The sequence below is a fragment of the Arachis hypogaea genome, chromosome 13 (genome assembly GCF_003086295.3).
Source record: "Arachis hypogaea cultivar Tifrunner chromosome 13, arahy.Tifrunner.gnm2.J5K5, whole genome shotgun sequence".
In the NCBI taxonomy this organism is placed as follows: Eukaryota; Viridiplantae; Streptophyta; class Magnoliopsida; order Fabales; family Fabaceae; genus Arachis; species Arachis hypogaea.
Genome location: NC_092048.1, coordinates 80,368,134 through 80,390,372, shown reverse-complemented (window position 1 = coordinate 80,390,372; position 22,239 = coordinate 80,368,134). Strand labels below are relative to the sequence as shown.

Sequence of the window (22,239 nt, the reverse complement as noted above, 5' to 3'; positions counted from 1 at the left end):
CGTAAAGAGGTGTATGGCAGACAGTTATGATGGGGTGGGGCTGGAATGGTGCTGGAAGCACAAGCCCTATCACGCAAACGCGTGCCCCCATGCGTCCGCGTCATGTTTCAAAAAGAAACCATTCACGCGTGCGCATCACTCACGCGCACGCGTCACCTTGAATTTTGGCAATGTGCATATAAAACAGAGAGTCATGCGTACGCGAGGCTGTACTCGCGCCAATGGCACAAATAAGGTCACGCGTGCGCGTCACCCACGCATCTGTGTCACCTGAAAACAGCGCCAACCATGGGAACGCGTGCTCCACGCGTCCACGTCGCCTGCGCCGGACAGTTCTTCCTTCTTTCTTCTTTATTCCTTCTCATTTTTTTTACTTTCTCCCTCCTTCTCTTTCACACTCATTATCAAGGTTCTTTTCTTTTCTTCTTCACTCTTTACTTTTTCATTATTATTTTTAATTTTATGTTTTCTTCTTCTTTTTCTTTTTTACTTTCATTATCTATGTTTCCTTTTTCTTTCTTTTTCTTTTTACATGATTTTAATTGGTGTTAGAAATTTCATTGGGTGCTTGTTTTATTCTATATTTTGCTTGTGGATTATTAAGGAATTGTTTGACAATTATCAATAATTATCTTTGGGTTGTTTGCATGTTCAAATTCAATACTTTCAATAACACATTTACCATACATACTAAGTGTTTCTGAAAAAGCCCGTATGGCATTGTGCATATCTAACTTATTCTACTCTTCTACTCTAATACCTGTTTTTCACAAAACCCCTTTTTATATATTGTTGATTGAATATAATTGTCAATACAAACAGGTTGTTAGTTTGAAACACGTGATAATCAAATTGGGCATTTAATGCTCTATCTATGCTACTCATGCTTTTGCCAGCATGCCAATAAACATCTTGCATCTACTTGCCATAACATGCACTTGCTACAAATCCATTGATGAACTTCTCACATGTAGTTGCGACCATGTGTTAACGACATCCTTCTTTACCGTGCATTGATTATCGCTTGTACTATCCTCTTCCTTGCTCTTATCCTTAGCTTTAAAAGTTACTTTCTTTTTTTTCATTTTCAGGATGGCCACCAAGAAAGGTAAAGAGAAAGCTACTCCCAAACCACCGGCAAGGAAAGGAACAAAAAGTGCACTAACTGCGGAACCTTCTTCAACAGCAGTAAAGCCCTCAACAAAAAGAATCAAGAGGATCATCAAGGTCGATAAAAAAGAGACAGCCTTTCCAGCAAAGGACACTGCGTGGTTCACTAACCGCTATTGTGAGCAGATGTTCCCCATCCTAGCTGAGAGGAACTATAATAATGAGTACCTACTCATCCTCCCGACCCACATTATTGAATTTGTTGAGCCCCGCATTGAGTGAAGACAATTGGAATTCCTACAGAGACAGCCACGGCAGGTCAATCTCTTATGGGTAGTTGAATTCTACTGAAACTTTCACATACCATCCCTGCAGTCTGTCTATGTCCGTCAGAAGCAAGTCCCCAAAACTACAGAAGCTATTCAGCAAGCTTTAGATCTTTTGCCTGCTCCAGAAGGATTGGACGCATTCCAAAAAGCCTCTTTCAAGCGCCAAACATACCAATTTGACTAGGAAGCCGTTCTCAGAGTTATAGCACAACTTGGCAGCAGATGGATCTATGGATACCATCGATCCCGACCTAAAGGAATATTGGCTTCAGCACTCACCTTGGAGGCTCGAGTATGGGCATAGATCATGTCCCATTACATCTTTCGAGAACTCACGAGTCCTCCTTCACTACAGATATGGCTATTTTACTCTGGTGTATCCTTACAGACCAGCCTCTCAATTTACCAAGACACATCCGGAATGCTATGGGACACATACAGATTATGGGCAACCTACCTTTTCCTGCCTTGGTTTTAGATCTAGTCTCAGTAGCCGGAGTCTCCTATAGAGATGAGGACACCAAGGCCATGATTCCACGGGATGATCAGTACGTCCCTAACGGGAAGTATATCAGACCTCCAACAGCCACTATCAACTGGAGCACAGAACCAGCCGAAGATATTCCTTCTCCTTCCACATCACAAGCACTTTCAACAAACCAACTGCTCCATCAGATACTTAAGAAATTGGACCGGCTTGACTGGCAAGGAAAGCAAAGAGAGCGCCGTAACAAGTGCAGATTTACATGCCTCAAGGAGCTACTTGTTGGTAACTGATTTGCGGATAATTTATACGCTTTTTGGCATTATTTTTAGTATGTTTTTATTATATTTTAGTTAGTTTTTATTATGTTTTTATTATGTTTTTAAATTAAAATCACATTTCTGGACTTTACTATGAGTTTTTGTGTTTTTCTGTGATTTCATGTATTTTCTGGCTGAAATTGAGGGACCTGAGCAAAAATCTGATTCAGAGGCTGAAAAGGACTGCAGATGCTGTTGGATTCTGACCTCCCTGCACTCGAAGTGGATTTTCTGGAGCTACAAAAGCCCAATTGGCATGCTTTCAATTGCGTTGGAAAGTAGACATCCTGGGCTTTCCCGCAAAATATAATAGTCCATACTTTGCCTGAAATTTGATGGCCCAAACCAGCATTTCAAGTCAGCACGAAAATTCTGGCGTCAAAACGCCAGAACTGGCATAAAAGCTAGAGTTAAACGCCCAAACTGTCACAAAAGCTGGCGTTTAACTCCAAGAAAAGACTCTACACATAAAAGCTTCAATGCTCAGCCCAGGCACACACCAAGTGGGCTCGGAAGAAGATTTCTGCATTAATTACTTATTTCTAGAATCTTAGGCTACTAGTTTTCTATAAATAGGACCTTTTGCCATTGTATTTTCATACTTTGATAGACCTTTTCACATTTGGGGACTGGCCTCACGGCCATGCCTAGACCCTTTTGTTCTTATGTATTTTCAACGGTGGAGTTTCTACACCCCATAGATTAAGGTGTGGAGCTCTGCTGTTCCTCATGAATTAATGCAAAGTACTATTATTTTTCTATTCAACTCAAGTGTATTTCTTCTCCAAGATATTCATTCGCACTCAAGAACATGATGAATGTGATGATTATGTGACACTCACCACCATTCTCACCTATGAACGCGTGTCTGACAACCACTTTGTTCTACATACAATCAAGCTTGAATTTGTATCTCTTGGGTTTCTAATCTAAGATTAGAACCTTCGTGGTATAGGCTAGAATTATTGGCGGCCATTCCTGAGGTCCAGAAAGTCTAAACCTTGTCTGTGGTATTCTGAGTAGGATCTGGGAAGGGATGACTGTGACGAGCTTCAAACTCGCGAGTGTTGGGCGTGTGACAGACGCAAAAGGATCAATGGATCCTATTCCAACATGATCAAGAACCAACAGATGATTAGCCATGTGGTGATAGCGCATTTGGAACATTTTCACTGAGAGGACGGGAAGTAGCCATTGACAACGGTGATGCCCAACATACGCTTATCTGAAATTTCTACCAATGAATTACATAAGTATCTCTATCTTATTTTATGTTTTATTCATATTTTAATTATCAATTCTCCATAACCACTTGAATCCGTCTGACTGACATTTACAAGATGACCATAGCTTGCTTCAAGCCGACAATCTCCGTGGGATCGACCCTTACTCACGTAAGGTTTATTACTTGGACGACCCAGTGCACTTGCTGGTTAGTTGTGTGGAGTTGTGACAAAGAGTTGAGATTACAATTGTGCGTTTGTTAGTGCCATTGATGATCACAATTTCGTGCACCAAGTTTTTGGCGCCGTTGCCGGGGATTGTTCGAGTTTGGACAGCTGACGGTTCATCTTGTTACTTAGATTAGGTAATTTTATTTTATTTTTAAGCTTTTTATTTCTTATTTTCAAAAAAAATACAAAAAAAAATTTTCTTCTTTTTTGTTTTTCCCAAAATAATTTTCAAAAAAAAACCAAAAAAATTAACATAATCATAAAAGCAACAAATTTTTATGTTTCTTATTTGAGTTTAGTGTCAATTTTTAAGTTTGGTGTTGACGTGGCGGAAATTGGCGAGTCAAGAAATTGTTATAAGAGATACGTTGCAAGTACAGTTCTTAACCAACCAAAAATCCACTTATCAATTTAGATGGGTTGTCACAAAATTAAAATTAAAATACTGGGAGTATGAATCCCAGGTCGTCTCCCAACGAGTTGCAGAAAAACGTGCTATTTTATTAATCAGATGTTTTCAAAAATGGTTTGAGTTGATAAACAGGAAATTAAATTAGAGAATTTATGTAATTTTAAATAAAAACCTTGACCGGGAGTAGATTAGTTGGAAGCCCTATTCTTGTTGGAGTACTCTCAAGATTAATTGATGATTGAAGGTTGTTCTGCTTAGTTATCCCTTACTAGGTAGAGAAAAGTCAAGCAAGTTGGAAAGCTATTTCTATTCACAAGTTCCAATCCTCTCCCTTGGAAAGGATTAGTGTCAGTGACTAGAGGACAATCCAACAATAAACCCAATTACAATTTTTCTCTTGAGCATTCCAACTCAAGGTCCTCCTTTCAATCAACTCCCAATCAAGTTATGGAACTACTCGCTCATTATGAATGTAAACTTCACAAAATAATAAAAAGAAATAGAGAAAGACATGAAAGATAATAATCAAAAAGATCAATTAAAAATAAAAATAGATTTTGTATTAATAAATTCTAAAAATAATCCAATAGTAATCTGAATAAATTAAGGACATGGAAGAGTAAGAGACAAATAAGGAAAACAAACTAGAGTAATGAAGTCTTGGCGGAGGTAATAACTCTTCTCAATATCCCAGTCTAAGTAGCAAATAAAATCAAAATCCTAAGAACTATGAATGTGTAAAGAGAAAACCTAGAGGAGGAGTAAAATCAGATCTAAAACTAAAATTATGTGGAATGAATATTGTCCTGTCGTCTGGTGTGCGAAATCGTGATCATTCCATTCCTTGGTAACGGCGCTAAAAACTCAATACGCACGTTCATGATCTTATATCTGTTTCACAACTTCGTACAACTAACCAGCAAGTGCACTGGGTCGTCCAAGTAATAAACCTTACGTGAGTAAGGGTCGATCCCACGGAGATTGTCGGCTTCAAGCAAGCTATGGTCACCTTGTAAATCTCAGTCAGGCGGATTAAATTGTATTAAGAAATTATAGTGGATGAAAATAAATAAAATATAAAATAGGATAGTGGTACTTATGTAATTCATTGGTGAGAATTTCAGATAAGCGTGTAGAGATGCTTTCGTTCCTCTGATCTCTGCTTTCCTGCTGTCTTCATCCAATCCTTCCTACTCCTTTCCATGGCAAGCTTTATGTAGGGCATCACTGTTGTCAATGGCTACATCCCATCCTCCTGTGAAAATGGTCCAATGCGCTGTCACTGCATGGCTAATCATCTGGAGGTTCTTGATCATACTGGAATAGGATTCACCCTCCTTTTGCGTCTGTCACTACGCGCAGTACTCACGAGTTTGAAGTTCGTCACAGCCATCCCTTCCCGGATCCTATTCGAAATACCACAGGCAAGGTTTAGACTTTCTGGATCTCAGGAATGGCCATCCATGGGTTCTAACTTATACCACGAAGACACTAGTAACTCGGACTCGGTCCCCTGTATTAGATATCCAAGAGATATCCATTCAGTCTAAGGTAGAACGGAAGTGGTTGTCAGGCACGCGTTCATAAGTTGAGAATGATAATGAATGTCACGATCATCACATCCATCATATTGAAGTACGAATGGATATCTTAGAAGCGGAATAAGTTGAATTGAATAGAAAAACTGTAGTACTTTGCATTAATCCTTGAGGAACAGCAGAGCTCCACACCTTAAGCTATGGTGTGTAGAAACTCTACTGTTGAAAATACATAAGTGATAAGGTCCAGGCATGGCCGAACGGCCAGCCACCCTAAAGGTCTAAGATAGCATAAAACTAATCAAAGATCCTCTACAAAGATAGTAAAAAGTCCTATTTATACTAAACTAGTTACTAGGGTTTATAGAAATGAGTAAATGATGCAGAAATCCACTTCTGGGGCCCGCTTAGTGTGTGCTTGGGCTGAGCTAAAAGTTTACACGTGGAGAGGTCATTCTTGGAGTTGAACGCCAGTTTGTAACGTGTTTCTGGCATTGAACTCCACTTTGCAACTTGTTTCTAGCGCTGAACGCCAGACTGCAACATGGAACTGGCGTTCAACGCCGGTTTGCGTCATTTAAACTCGGGAAAAGTATAGACTATTATATATTGCTGGAAATCCCTAGATGTCTACTTTCCAACGCAATTGAAAGCGTGCCATTTGGAGTTATGTAGCTCCAGAAAATCCACTTTGAGTGCAGGGAGGTCAGAATCCATCAGCATCTGCAGTCCTTCTTCAACCTCTGAATCTGATTTTTGCTCAGGTCCCTCAATTTCAGCCAGAAAATACATGAAATCACAGAAAAACACACAAACTCATAGTAAAATCCAGAAATGTGAATTTTAATTAAAAACCAACAAAAATATAATGAAAACTAATTAAATCATACTAAAAACATACTAAAAACAATGCCAAAAAGCGTATAAATTATCCGCTCATCACAACACCAAACTTAAATTGTTGCTTGTCCCCAAGCAACTGAAAATCAAATAGGATAAAAAGAAGAGAATATACTATAAATTCCAAAATGTCAATGAAACTTAGCTCCAATCAGATGAGCGGGACTTGTAGCTTTTTGCCACTTGAATAGTTTTGGCATCTCGCTTTATCCATTGAAGTTCAGAACGATTGGCATCGATAGGAACTTAGAATTCAGATAGTGTTATTGATTCTCCTAGTTTAGTATGTTGATTCTTGAACACAGCTACTTTATGAGTCTTGGCCGTGACCCTAACCACTTTGTTTTCCAATATTACCACCGGATACATAAATGCCACAGACACATAACTGGGTGAACCTTTTCAGATTGTGACTCAGCTTTGCTAAAGTCCCCAATTAGAGGTGTCCAGGGTTCTTAAGCACACTCTTCTTTTGCTTTGGACCTTGACTTTAACCGCTCAGTCTCAAGTTTTCACTTGACACTTTCACGCCACAAGCACATGGTTAGGGACAGCTTGGTTTAGCTGCTTAGGCCAGGATTTTATTCCTTTAGGCCCTCCTATCCACTGATGCTCAAAGCCTTGGATCCTTTTTATTTCCCTTGCCTTTTGGTTTTAAGGGTTATTGGCTTTTTGCTCTTGCCTCTTGGTTTTAAGAGCTTTTGGCTTTTTCTGCTTGCTTTTTTCTTTTTTTTTTTCTATTTTTTTTGCCATTTTTCTTTTTTTTTCTTCGCAAGCTTTCTGTATTCACTGCTTTTTCTTGCTTCAAGAATCAATTTTATGATTTTTCAGATTATCAAATAATATTTCTCCTTATCATCATTCTTTCAAGAGCCAACATATTTAACATTCTTAAACAACAACTTCAAAAGACATATGCACTGTTCAAGCATTCATTCAGAAAGCAAAAAGTATTGTCACCACATCAAAATAATTAAACTAGTTTCAAGGATGAATTCAAAACCATGTACTTCTAGTTCTTTTGTAATTAAAACATTTTTCATTCAAGAGAGGTGATGGATTCATAGGACCTTCATAACTTTAAGGCATAGACACTTAAATACTAGTGATCATGAAGACAAAAACATAAACAGACATAAAGCATAAAAATCGAAAAACAGGAAAATAAATAAACAAGGAGATTAAGGAATGAGTCCACCTTAGTGAGGGTGGCGTCTTCCTCTTCTTGAAGAACCAATGGTGCTTTTGAGCTCCTTGATGAGCGGATACTTTATACGCTTTTTGGCATTGTTTTTAGTATATTTTTAGAATAATCTGGTTACTTTTAGGGATGTTTTCATTAGTTTTTATGTTAAATTTACATTTCTGGACTTTACTATGAGTTTGTGTGTTTTTCTGTGATTTCAGCTATTTTCTGGCTGAAATTGAGGGACTTGAGCAAAAATCAGATTCAGAGGTAGAAGAAGGACTGTTGATGCTGTTGGATTCTGACCTCCCTACACTCAAAGTGGATTTTCTGGAGCTACATAACTCAAAATGGCGTGCTTCAATTTGCGTTGGAAAGTCCACATTCAGGGCTTTCCAGCAATGTATAATAGTCCATACTTTGGCCACGTTTAGATGACGTAAAAGGGCGTTGAACGCCAGTTCTACGCTGCTGTCTGGAGTTAAACGCCAGAAACAAGTCACAAACCAGAGTTGAACGCCAGAAATACGTTACAACCTGGCGTTCAACTCCAGAAAGAGCCTCTGCACGTGTAACATTCAAGCTCAGCCTAAGCACACACCAAGTGGGCCCCGGAAGTGGATTTATGCATCAATTACTTACTTCTGTAAACCCTAGTAACTAGTTTAGTATAAATAGGACTGTTTACTATTGTATTAGACATCTTGGGACGTCTGGTTCTTAGATCATGGGGGCTGGCCATTCGGCCATGCCTGAACTTTTCACTTATGTATTTTCAATGGTAGAGTTTTTACACTCCATAGATTAAGGTGTGGAGCTCTGCTGTTCCTCAAAGATTAATGCAAAGTACTACTGTTTTTCTATTCAATTCAACTTATTCCACTTCTAAGATATTCATTCGCACTTCAACCTGAATGTGATGAACGTGACAATCATCATCATTCCCTATGAACGCGTGCCTGACAACCACTTCCATTCTACCTTAGATTGAATGAGTATCTCTTGGATCTCTTAATCAGAGTCTTCGTGGTATAAGCTAGATTGATGGCGGTATTCATGAGAGTCCGGAAAGTCTAAACCTTGTCTGTGGTATTCCGAGTAGGACTCTGGGATTGAATGACTGTGACGAACTTCAAACTCGCGAGTGCTGGGCGTAGTGACAGACGCAAAAGGAGGGTGAATCCTATTCCAGTATGATCGAGAACCTCAGATGATTAGCCGTGCTGTGACAGAGCATTTGGACCATTTTCACAAGAGGATGGGATGCAGCCATTGACATGGGTGATGCCTCCAGACGATTAGCCATGCAGTGACAGCGCATCGGACCATTTTCCAGAGAGGATTAAAAGTAGCCATTGACAACAGTGATGTCCTTACATAAAGCCTGCCATGGAAAGGAGTAAGACTGATTGGATGAAGACAGCGGGAAAGCAGAGATTCAGAGGAACGAAAGCATCTCTATACGCTTATCTGAAATTCTCACCAATGAATTACATAAGTGTTTCTATCCTTATTTTCTATCTATTTATTTTTTATGTTCGAAAACTCCATAACTATTTTATATCCACCTGACAGAGATTTACAAGGTGACCATAGCTTGCTTCACACCAACAATCTCCGTGGGATCGACCCTTACTCACGTAAGGTTTATTACTTGGACGACCTAGTGCACTTGCTGGTTAGTTGTATCGAAGTTGTGAATGAAAAACGATTTATTAAGACGTGCGTATAGAGTTTCTGGCGCCGTTGCCTGAGATCACAATTTCGTGCACCAAGTTTTTGGCGCCGTTGCCGGGGATTGTTCGAGTTTGAACAACTGACGGTTCATCTTGTTGCTCAGATTAGGTAATTTTCTTTTGTGTTATTGTCAAAAAAAAAAAATTTTTCAAAAATCTTTCAAAAATTTTTCCTTTGTTTTCGAAAAAAAAAAAATTTTAAATAAAAATGTTTTCAAAAATATATTTTTCTTCAGAATTTTTAAGAATGAATTCTAGTGTTTCATGAAGCATGTTGAAGCCTGGCTAGCTGTAAAGCCATGTCTAATTCTTCTGGATAGGAAATGTCAGGCGTGTCATGTCTGAGTTACATACTAAAGCTTGGCTGGCTATTAAGCCATGCCTGACCCTTTGATTGGAGCTTTAGACTAAAGAGCATAAGATTCCTGGAATTCATATTAAAAATTTTGGAATCCTTATTTTTCTTTTTCAAAATGATTTTCAAAAAAATTAAAAGAAAATACAAAAAAATCATAAAATCATAAAAATCAAAAAAATATTTTGTATTTCTTCTTTGAGTCTTGAGTCAGATTTAATGTTTAGTGTCAATTGCATGTTCATCTTGTATTTTTCGAAAAAAATTCATGCATTCATAGTGTTCTTCATGATCTTCAAGTTGTTCTTGGTAAGTCTTCTTATTTGATCTTGATGTTTTCTTGTTTTGCATCTTTTCTTGTTTTTCATGTGCATTTTTGCATTCATAGTGTCTAAACATGAAAGATTTCTAAGTTTGGTGTCTTGCATGTTTTCTTTGCATATAAAATTTTCAAAAATATGTTCGTGATGTTCATCATGATCTTCAAAGTGTTCTTGGTGTTTATCTTGACATTCATAGCATTCTTGCATGCATTCCTTGCTTTGATCCATAACTTTCATGCATTGCATTATTTTGCATGTTTTTCTCTCTCATCATTAAAATTTCAAAAATAAAAAAAATATCTTCCCCTTTTTCTCTCTCAAAAATTCAAAAATTAGATTTGACTTTTTCAAAAATTTTTAAAATCCAATTGTTTCTTATGAGTCAAATCAAATTTTCAATTTAAAAATCTTATCTTTTTTAAAATCCTTTTCAAAAATCAAATCTTTTTCATTTTTCTCATTTAATTTCAAAAATTCCAAAAAATATTTTTCAAAAATCTTTTTCTTATCTTTATCTCCTAATTTTCGAAAATAACATCATCAATTAATGTTTTGATTCAAAAATTTAAAGTTTGTTACATGCTTGTTAAGAAAGATTCAAACTTTGAGTTCTTGTGAATCAAGTCATTAATTATGATTTTAAAAATCAAATCTTTTTCAAAACTAATTTCAATCATATCTTTTCAAAAATATCTCTTTATCTTATCTTTTTCAAAATTTGATTTTAAAATATCCTTTCTAACTTCTTATCTTCTTATCTTTTCAAAATTGATTTTCAAATTTGTTTCAACTAACTAACTAACTTTTGTTTGTTTCTTAGCTTTTTCAAAACTACCTAACTAACTCCCTCTCTCTCTAATTTTCGAAAATATCTTCCCTCTTTTTCAAAATTTCTTTTTAATTAACTAATTATTTTAATTTTTTATTTTAATTCTCGAAAATTACTAACCTTTTTCAAAAACTATTTTCGAAAATCACTAACTCTTTTTCAAAAATTATTTTCGAAAATTCTCTCTCTCTTATCTCCTTCTATTTATTTATTCATCTACTAACACTTCATCTCACCCAAATTCGAACCCCCTCTTCCATCTGTGTTCGATTTTTTTCTTCTTTTTTTCTTCTACTCACACAGGGACCTCTATACTGTGGTAAAAAGGACCCCTATTTATTATTATTATTATTATTCTGTCCCTCTTTTTCATATGAGCAGGAGCAAGGACAAGAATATTCTTGTTGAAGCAGATTCAGAACCTGAAAGGACTCTGAAGAGGAAACTAAAAGAAGCTAAATTACAACAATCCAGCAAGCACCTTTCAGAAATTTTTGAACAGGAAGAGGAGATGGCAGCCGAAAATAATAATAATGCAAGGAGGATGCTTGGTGACTTTACTTAACCTAATTCCAATTTACATGGAAGAAGCATCTCCATTCTTGCCATTGGAGCAAACAATTTTGAGCTTAAACCTCAATTAGTTTTTCTGATGCAGCAGAACTGCAAGTTTCATGGACTTCTGATGTTTGAACTTTTGTTGATATAGAATTTTCCTCAAATGAATGAATCCTCGTTGCAAGTATAGTTCTACACCAACAAAGAGTCCTCACATGCAAAAATATTGGTTGTCACATGTAACAAACCCCAATGAAAATTAACCGGAGTATTAAGACTCCGGGTCGTCTCACAAGGAGTTGCAATGAAGTGCTTAATTATTGGCTATGAAAATGCAAGGGGGGTTGATTTGATATTTGACAAGAAAATATAAATGACAAGAAGAGTAAATCAAGCAATTAACTAAAGAAAGCAATTAATAAAGAGAGACATTCATGGCAAGGGTTGAGATCATAGGCTTTCTATCCTAGTCATGCATGATTAACTCGTCTTATTTAGTCAACTCCAACAAATTAGGAGAATGTCAAACAAGATTAACCAATCATGTCATAATAATAAACAAGAATTTATCTCATTACGTCAACTCCAACAAAAAGGGAGAAAGTCTAACGAGACTAGCTAATCTCAATCCAAAAGTCCTAACCAACTTACTAATTAAACTAGCAAAAGATTAGCGTCAATGGAAATAATCTTCCATAAGTCCTAATCAACTCACTAATTAAATTAGCAAAAGATTAGCGTCAATGGAAACAATACTAGCTAACAACTCTAGATCACCAACATGAGTTAGGTTTTCATGACTCAAGATTGCCTAATTACTCTTTCCAAGCCAAGAATGCTCAAAATCTACTCTAACATCCTACCAAGCATTTTATCAAACACTTGGTAGGCATAAAAGTAAAGCATAGTAAATTGATGACAAGAGTAAAATCTAACAATAATTGAATGTAAGAAATCAAAAATAACAATCAAAGGAAATAAGATCTAAATGAATTACTTCAAATTACACTAAAAGAAAATAGGATGAACAAAAGTAGATCTACAAACAAAGTAGAAGAAAGTAATAACAACAATGGAAGTATGATAAATGTTACAACAAGGACTTAAGAAGAAGGAGTAGAAGGAAACATGAATTAAAACTTAGATCTAAGAACTAAACCTAATCCTAATCCTAATTCTAGAGAGAAATGAGAGCTTCTCTCTCTAGAAACTAAACTAAAGCATAACGAAACTAGACTATGAATAAGTGTGTTGACTCCCCTTCAATCCTTGGCTTGAATAGCATCAGAAATGAGTTGGGTTGGGCTCAAAGTGCTTCAGAAATCGCTGGGGGCGATTTCATCTTTAGTGGGCCGAGCAGCATCGGCGCGTGCGCGCCCCTATACTCGAAGCAACATATGGCAAATTTTATATCATTTCAAAGCCCCGGATGTTAGCTTTCCAACGCAACTAAAACCGCCTCATTTGGACCTCTATGGCTCAAGTTATGGTCGTTTGAGTGCGAAGAGGTAAGGCTTGACAGCTTTACGGTTCCTTCATTTCTTCATGAGTTCTCCCACTTTGAATGCTTTTCTCCTCACTTCTTCCATCCAATACTTGCCTTATAAACCTGAAATTACTCAACAAACACATTAAGACATCGAATGGAATTAAAGTGGATTAAAATCATCAATTTTAGGGCCTGAAAAGCATGTTTTCACATTTAAGCACAATTCAAGGGAGAATTACAAAACCATGCTATTTTATTGAATAAATGTGAGAAAAGGTGATAAAATCCCCCAAAATAAGCACAAGATAAATCACAAAATCGGGGTTTATCAACTTCCATCTGAAGATCCTTTTCAGTTCTTAACTGAATTCTTGCAGATATGTGATACTGTTAAGACTAATGGAGTAGATCCTGAAGTCTACAGGCTCATGCTTTTCCCTTTTGCTGTGAGAGACAGAGCTATAATATGGTTGGACTCTCAACCTAAGGATAGCCTGAACTCTTGGGATAAGCTGGTTAAGCCTTTCTTAGCCAAGTTATTTCCTCCTCAAAAGCTGAGTAAGCTTAGAGTGGATGTTCAGACCTTCAGACAGAAAGAAGGTGAATCCCTCTATGAAGCTTGGGAGAGATACAAAGAACTGACCAAAAAGTGTCCTTCTGACATACTTTCAGAATGGACCATCCTGGATATACTTTATGATGGTCTGTCTGAATTGGCTAAAATATCATTGGATACTTATGCAGGTGGATCCATTCACCTAAAGAAAACGCCTGCAGAAGCTCAAGAACTCATTGACATGGTTGCTAATAACCAATTCATGTACACTTCTGAGAGGAATCCTGTGAGTAATGGGACGTCTATGAAGAAGGGAGTTATTGAAATTGATACTCTGAATGCCATATTGGCTCAGAATAAAATATTGACTCAGCAAGTCAATATGATTTCTCAAAGTCTGAATGGAATGCAAGCTGCATCCAACAGTGCTCAAGAGGCATCTTCTGAAGAAGAAGCTTATGATCCAGAGAACCCTGCAATAGTAGAGGTAAATTACTTAGGTGAACCTTATGGAAACACCTATAACTCATCATAGGGAAATCATCCAAATATCTCATGGAAGGATCAAAAGCCTCAACAAGGCTTTAATAATGGTAGAAGAAATAGGTTTAACAATAGTAAACCTTTTCCATCATCCACTCAGCAACAGACAGAGAACTCTGAACAAAATACTTCTAATTTAGCAAATTTAGTCTCTGATCTATCAAAGGCCACTGTGAGTTTCATGAATGAAACAAGGTCCTCTATTAGAAATTCGGAAGCACAAGTGGGCCAGCTGAGTAAAAGGATCACTGAAATCCCTCCTAGCACTCTCCCAAGCAATACAGAAGAAAATCCAAAAGGAGAGTGCAAGGCCATTGATATAACCAAAATGGCCGAACCCAAAGAGGGAGAGGAGGACGTGAATCCCAAGGAAGAAGACCTCCTGGGACGTCCAGTGATCAATAAGGAGCTTCCCTCTGAGGAACCAAAGGAATATGAGGCTCATCTAGAGACCATAGAGATTCTATTAAACCTCTTTATGCCATTCATGAGCTCTGATGAGTATTCCTCTTCTGAAGAGAATGAGGATGTTACTGAAGAGCAAGTTACCAAGTACCTTGGTGCAATCATGAAGCTGAATGCCAAACTATTTGGTATTGAGACTTGGGAAGATGAACCTCCCTTGTTCACTAATGAACTGAGTGATCTGGATCCACTGACATTGCCTCAGAAGAGACAGGATCCTGGAAAGTTCTTAATACCTGTACCATAGGCACCATGACCTTTGAGAAGGCTCTATGTGACCTTGGGTCAGGGATAAACCTCATGCCCCTCTCTGTAATAGAGAAACTGGGAATCTATGGGGTGCAAGCTACTAAAATCTCATTAGAGATGGCAGACAATTCAAGAAAAGGTTGAAGGCCTTTACATCCCTGCTGATTTCATAGTTCTAGATACTGGGAAGGATGAGGATGAATTCATCATCCTTGGAAGACCCTTCCTAGCCACAGCAAGAGCTGTGATTGATGTTGACAGAAGTGAATTAGTCCTTCAATTGAATGGGGACTCCCTTGTGTTTACAACTCAAGGTTATCCTTCTGTAAACATAGAGAGGAAGCATAAAAAGCTTCTCTCAAAACAAAGTCAACCAGAGTCCCCACAGTCAAACTCTAAGTTTGGTGTTGGGAGGTCACAACCAAACTCTAAGTTTGGTGTTGAACTCCCATATCCAAACTCTAAGTTTGGTGTTGGGAAGTCTCAACAATGCTCTGAACATCTGTGAGGCTCCATGAGAGCCCCCTGTCAAGCTATTGACATTAAAGAAGCGTTTGTTGGGAGGCAACCCAATTTTTATTTAATTATATTTTTATTAGTTATATGTCTTTATAGGTACATGATCATGTGGATCCACAAAATAAATAAAAAAATTGAGAACGAAATAAAAAATAGAAGAAGAAAAATCACACCCTGGAGGAAGACCTTACTGGCGTTTAAACGCCAGTAAGAAGTATCTGGCTGGCTTTCAACACCAGAACAGAGCATGGTTCTGGCGCTGAATGCCCAAAATGGGCAGCATCTGGGCGTTTGAACGCCAGAATTGCACCCTGGAGAAGAGCTGGCACTGAACGCCTAGAACAAGCATGGTTCTGGCGTTGAACAACAAATGGGCGTTCAACACCCAGAACAAGCACCAATCTGGCGCTGAACGCCCAGAGTTGTGTGCAAGGGCATTTTGCATGCCTAATTTGGTGCAAGGTTGTAAATCCTTGAACACCTCAGGATCTGTGGACGCCACAGGATCCCCACCTACCTCCACGCACTTCTTCTCACCCCTCTTTCACACAACACAACCCTCTCTTCCCCTTCTTGGCCAAAACACATCTCTCTCTCCCTCTCCTCCATTTCTTCTTCTTCTTTATCTCTTCTTTCTTCTCTTGCTCGAGGGCAAGCAATATTCTAAGTTTGGTGTGGTAAAAGCATAAGCTTTTTGTTTTTCCATTACCATTGATGGCACCCAAGACCGGAGAATCCTCTAGAAAAGGGAAAGGAAAGACAAAATCTTCCACCTCCGAGTCATGGGAGATGGAAAGATTCATCTCCAAAGCTCATCAAGACCACTTCTATGATGTTGTGGCCAAGAAGAAGGTGATCCCCGAGGTCTCTTTCAAGCTCAAGAAGAATGAGTATCCGGAGATCCGACATGAAATCCAAAGAAGAGGTTGGGAAGTTCTAACAAACCCCATCCAACAAGTCGGCATCCTAATGGTTCAAGAGTTCTATGCCAATGCATGGATCACTAGGAACCATGATCAAAGTAAGAATCCAAACCCAAAGAATTATATTACAATGGTTCGGGGGAAATACTTAGATTTTAGTCCGGAAAATGTGAGGTTGGCTTTTAACTTGATTATGATGCAAGGAGATGCACGCCCCTACACTAGAAGGGTCAACTTTAATCAAAGGTTGGACCAAGTCCTCATGGACATATGTGTGGAAGGAGCTCAATGGAAGATTGACTCCAAAGGCAAGCCGGTTCAACTAAGAAGACTGGACCTCAAGCCTGTGGCTAGAGGATGGTTGGAGTTCATCCAACGCTCCATCATCCCCACTAGCAACCGATCTGAAGTTACTGTGGATCGGGCCATCAAGATCCATAGCATCATGATTGGAGAGGAAGTAGAAGTTCATGAAGTCATCTCCCTTGAACTCTACAAAATAGCCGAAAAGCCCTCTCCTTGGGCAAGGCTAGCTTTTCCTCATCTTATTTGCCATGTATGTTACTCAGCTGGAGCTTCCATAGAAGGAGACATTCCCATTGAGGAAGAGAAGCCCATCACTAAGAAAAGGATGGAGCAAGCAAGAGAGCCCATTCATGGATCTCAAGAGACGCATGAAGCTCATCACCATGAGATCCCGGAGATGCGTCAAATGCATTTTCCTCAACAAAACTATTGGGAGCAAATCAACACCTCCCTAGGAGAATTAAGTTCCAACATGGGACAACTAAGGGTGGAACATCAAGAGCACTCCATCATCCTTCATGAAATAAGAGAATATCAAAAAGCAATGAGGGAGGAGCAACAAAGACAAGGAAGAGACATAGAAGAGCTCAAGGACATCATTGGTTCCTCAAGAAGGAAACGCCACCATCACTAAGGTGGACTCATTCCTTGTTCTTACATTCTCTGTTTTTCGTTTTCTCTATGTTAAGTGCTTATCCATGTTTGTGTCTTCATTACATGATCATTAGTATTTAGTAACTTTGTCTTAAAGTTATGAATGTCCTATGAATCCATCACCTCTCTTAAATAAAACTGTTTTAATTCAAAAGAACAAGAAGTACATGAGTTTCGAATTTATCCTTGAACTTAGTTTAGTTATATTAATGTGGTGACAATGCTTCTTGTTTTCTGAATGAATGCCTGAACAGTGCATATGTCTTTTGAAGTTGTTGTTTTAGAATGTTAAATATGTTGGCTCTTGAAAGAATGATGACAAGGAGACATGTTATTTGATAATTTGAAAAATCATAAAAATGATTCTTGAAGCAAGAAAAAGCAGCAAAGAACAAAGCTTGCAGAAAAAAAAAAGAAAAAAAATGGCAAAAAAAAAAATATAGAAAAAGAAAAAGCAAGCAGAAAAAGCCAAAAGCTCTTAAAACCAAGAGGCAAGAGCAAAAAGCCAGTAACCCTTAAAACCAAAAGGCAAGGGTACTAAAAAGGATCCCAAGGCTTTGAGCATCAGTGGATAGGAGGGCCTAAAGGAATAAAATCCTGGCCTAAGCGGCTAAACCAAGCTGTCCCTAACCATGTGCTTGTGGCGTGAAGGTGTCAAGTGAAAACTTGAGACTGAGCGGTTAAAGTCAAGGTCCAAAGAAAAAGAAGAGTGTGCTTAAGAACCCTGGACACCTCTAATTGGGGACTTTAGCAAAGCTGAGTCACAATCTGAAAAGGTTCACCCAATTATGTGTCTGTGGCATTTATGTATCCGGTGGTAACACTAGAAAACAAAGTGCTTAGGGCCACGGCCAAGACTCATAAAACAGCTGTGTTCAAGAATCATCATACTGAACTAGGAGAATCAATAACACTATCTGAACTCTGAGTTCCTATAGATGCCAATCATTCTGAACTTCAATGGATAAAGTGAGATGCCAAAACTATTCAAGAGGCAAAAAGCTACAAGTCCCGCTCATTTAATTGGAGCTATGTTTCATTGATAGTTTGGAATTTATAGTATATTCTCTTCTTTTTATCCTATTTGATTTTCAGTTGCTTGGGGACAAGCAACAATTTAAGTTTGGTGTTGTGATGAGCGGATAATTTATACGCTTTTTGGCATTGTTTTTAGTATGTTTTTAGTAGAATCTGGTTACTTTTAGGGATGTTTTCATTAGTTTTTATGTTAAATTCACATTTTTGGACTTTACTATGAGTTTGTGTGTTTTTCTGTGATTTCAGGTATTTTTTGGTTGAAATTGAGGGACTTGAGCAAAAATCAGATTCAGAGGTAGAAGAAGGATTGCTGATGCTGTTGGATTCTGACCTCCCTGCACTGAAAGTGGATTTTCTAGAGCTACAGAACTCAAAATGGCACGCTTCCAATTGCGTTGGAAATCAGACATTCAGGGCTTTCCAGCAATGTATAATGGTCCATACTTTGGCCGAGTTTAAATGATGTAAAAGGGCGTTGAACGCCAGTTCTACGCTGCTGTCTGGAGTTAAACGTCAGAAACAAGTCACAAACTAGAGTTGAACGCCAGAAATACGTTACAACCTGGCGTTCAACTTCAGAAAGAGCCTTTGCACGTGTAACATTCAAGCTCAGCCCAAGCACACACCAAGTGGGCCCCGGAAGTGGATTTATGCATCAATTACTTACTTCTGTAAACCCTAGTAACTAGTTTAGTATAAATAGGACTGTTTACTATTGTATTAGACATCTTGGGACGTCTGGTTCTTAGATCATGTTGCTGGCCATTCGGCCATGCCTGAACCTTTCACTTATGTATTTTCAACGGTAGAGTTTCTACACTTCATAGATTAAGGTGTGGAGCTCTGCTGTTCCTCAAAGATTAATGCAAAGTACTACTATTTTTCTATTCAATTCAACTTATTTCGCTTCTAAGATATTCATTCGCACTTCAACCTGAATGTGATGAACGTGACAATCATCATCATTCCCTATGAACGCATACCTGACAACCACTTCCGTTCTACCTTAGATTGAATGAGTATCTCTTGGATCTCTTAATCAGAGTCTTCGTGGTATAAGCTAGATTGATGGCAGCATTCATGAGAGTCCGGAAAGTCTAAACCTTGTCTGTGGTATTCCGAGTAGGACTCTAGGATTGAATGACTCTGACGAACTTCAAACTCGCGAGTGCTGGGCGTAGTGACAGACGCAAAAGGAGGGTGAATCCTATTCCAGTATGATCGAGAACCTCAGATGATTAGCCGTGCTGTGACAGAGCATTTGGTCCATTTTCACAAGAGGATGGGATGCAGCCATTGACAAGGGTGATGCGTCCAGACGATTAGCCATGCAGTGACAGCGCATCGGACCATTTTCCAGAGAGAATTAAAAGTAGCCATTGACAACGGTGATTGATGGACGGAAAACTGTCTCTCAACAAATCTCCCTTCGGCAAGTGTACCGAATTTGTCGTCAAGTAAAAACTCACAATAGAGTGAGGTCGAATCCCACAGGGATTGATTGATCAAGCAACTTTAATTAGAAGAATGTTCTAGTTGAGCGAATCCAGAATTTGGGTTGAGAGTTGCAGAAAATAAAATGGCGGGAATGTAAATAACAGAAAAGTAAATGCTAGAATTAAAGGACTGGAAGTAAATGACTGAAAATAAATTGGAGAATTGTAAATGGGAATAGGAGATTTGCTCATAAAAGTAAATGGCAGAAATTAAAGAGAATGGGTAAGATCAGAGATGGGGAGTTCATTGGGCTTAGGAGATGTTGCAATTCTCCGGATCAAGTTCATTTTCATCTCTTCCTCAATCAATGCACTCATTGATCTCCTTGGCAATCTTAATTGATTGAATTACAATTTCTTGTAATTCAATCTCTCAAATCTTGATCAATAGCCAATTCCTTGGTCAATTGCTCATGAAAAGAGATGAAGTATGGTCACTGATTATACCACATGCATTTCCCAAATCAAGTATTGAGAGGGTTATAGTCACATACCCATCCAAACCCAATTTGGTCCAGCATGAGAAAGCATTTCTAGCTTGATCTCTTCATTCCTCTTTCAAGGTTCAGAAGAGATCGAAGTTTGAATAGCTTCTTTTCCAAGATAACTACTCAATTGGATGAAGATCGAAAGCTTTCAAGTGAAATCAAGAGAAAAGATAGAAGAAGAATAATGAAAAATCCATCAAATTGCAATAGAGCTTCCTAACCCAATGAAAGGGGTTTAGTTGTTCATAGCTCTAGAAAATGAAAACAAAGATGGAGAATACATCATAAGACTAGAAATTGCAGAGAAGGTAAAATACAGAGAGTAGTTCTCTTTTCCAACTTTCAGAACCCCCCCCCTTTTAACAATTCAAAGCTACTCCTATATATATTACTTCTCTCAGCTTCTAGTTGGCTCTTCAAGTCTTGGGCCTTTGGATCTTGAGTTTGAAGCAGTTCTCTTCTTTATTTGGGCTTGGCTTTACTTGCAGAGAGAAAATGTGAAGTGGGCAGAGACTTTAGCTCAGGACGTTAGGGGTGTTAACGTTTAGTGAAAATAGAAGTTCGAGAACGTTAGTGACAATCAACTTTCTCACTAACGTTACTAAGTAAAAGCCACGTTAACTTCAACGTTAGTGGCATAAACGTTGCCAATAACTTTGAAAAGCCCCCTTTGTTCCCACGTTAGAGCCCACGTTAACTTAGTTAACGTGGCTTTTTAACGTGGGCTTGCCATCCTTCGAGAACGTTAGTGACACTCAACATTGTCACTAACGTTCCAAGGTGCCCCTATGTCTCACGTTAGAGTCCATGTTAACTAGGTTAACGTGGCTTCTAACGTGGCCATGCTTAGCCATCCCCAATGTTAGTGACAATGTTTAGTGTTACTAACGTTGGCCATTCTTTCACTCATCAACGTTAGCTTCCACGTTGACTAAGTTAACGTGGAAGTTAACGTGGCTCCTTGGGGGGTTATGTGGTTGCTTCCAACGTTAGTGACAATGTTGGGTGTCACTAACGTTGTCGACCACTCTTGCTTCTTACGTGGTATATTTCTCCTTAGGCCAATGTTAGTGACAATGTTGAATGTCACTAACGCTAGCGTTCCTTCCCCTTTTTAACATTAGAGGCCACGTTAACTAAGTTAACGTGGACTCTAACGTGGCCACTTATGAGCATTTGCCAACGTTAGTGACAATGTTCAGTGTCACTAACGTTGGCTCAACTTCCCTTCTCCACGTTAGAGTTCACATTAACATAGTTAACGTGACTCTTAACGTGGTCAATGATGGCTTTGAGAGCGTTATTGGCAATCACTTTTCTCATTAACTTTACAAGTTACCTCCCATTCCTTGCTTCCTTTGGTCCTGAAATCAAGCAATAGAGCGCATCAAAGTTCTAGTCCAAGTCATGGGCAATGCAACATACAATTTGTCACTAAACTTATGCAAAACCCTCATGAAATAATGTAAAATGCACAATGTATGCTTGAATCAAGGTGTAAGTGAATATCTACCCAAAACTAGCTTATTTCCTAAGAAAATGCATGAAACTAACCTAAAAACAGTAAAGAAAAGGTCAGTGAAACTGGCCAAGATGCCCTGGCATCACAACACCAAACTTAAAGCTTGCTTGTCCCTAAGCAAGTACTGGAACAAGAGAATGATGAATGGAATGCCAAGAGCAATGAGTCATTCTTGTGGAAGTCATATCACTGATTTTATGGTGGTTTCATGCATAGCAACTTAGGTTCATTCCTGGCTTTCAGACCTTTATCATGTCTTAAAACACTCACTTTGCTTACATCCCATGAGACTTTTATTCATTGATCCCTTTATTGTCATTTTAGAGGTTATTGGTGTTCTTAGGCTAACTGCTCTGTAAGGGGGCAACTTTTTAAGATAAGCTTTCAGCCAACACTCCCGAACCAGTTGGTTCAAGGTGCTAGGTGTTGAAGCACCCCTAAGGACTTACTCCCTCAA

The 22,239-nt window shown here is 38.4% G+C and overlaps 1 non-coding gene across 1 annotated transcript; it reads right to left on the bottom strand.

Annotated features, from left to right (window-relative positions):
• Positions 1-13,583: 13,583 nt before the first annotated feature.
• LOC112738501 (small nucleolar RNA R71) lies at positions 13,584-13,687 on the bottom strand. The gene has a single exon (XR_003169459.1). It is a non-coding gene; the product is annotated as a small nucleolar RNA R71 (small nucleolar RNA).
• Positions 13,688-22,239: the final 8,552 nt, after the last annotated feature.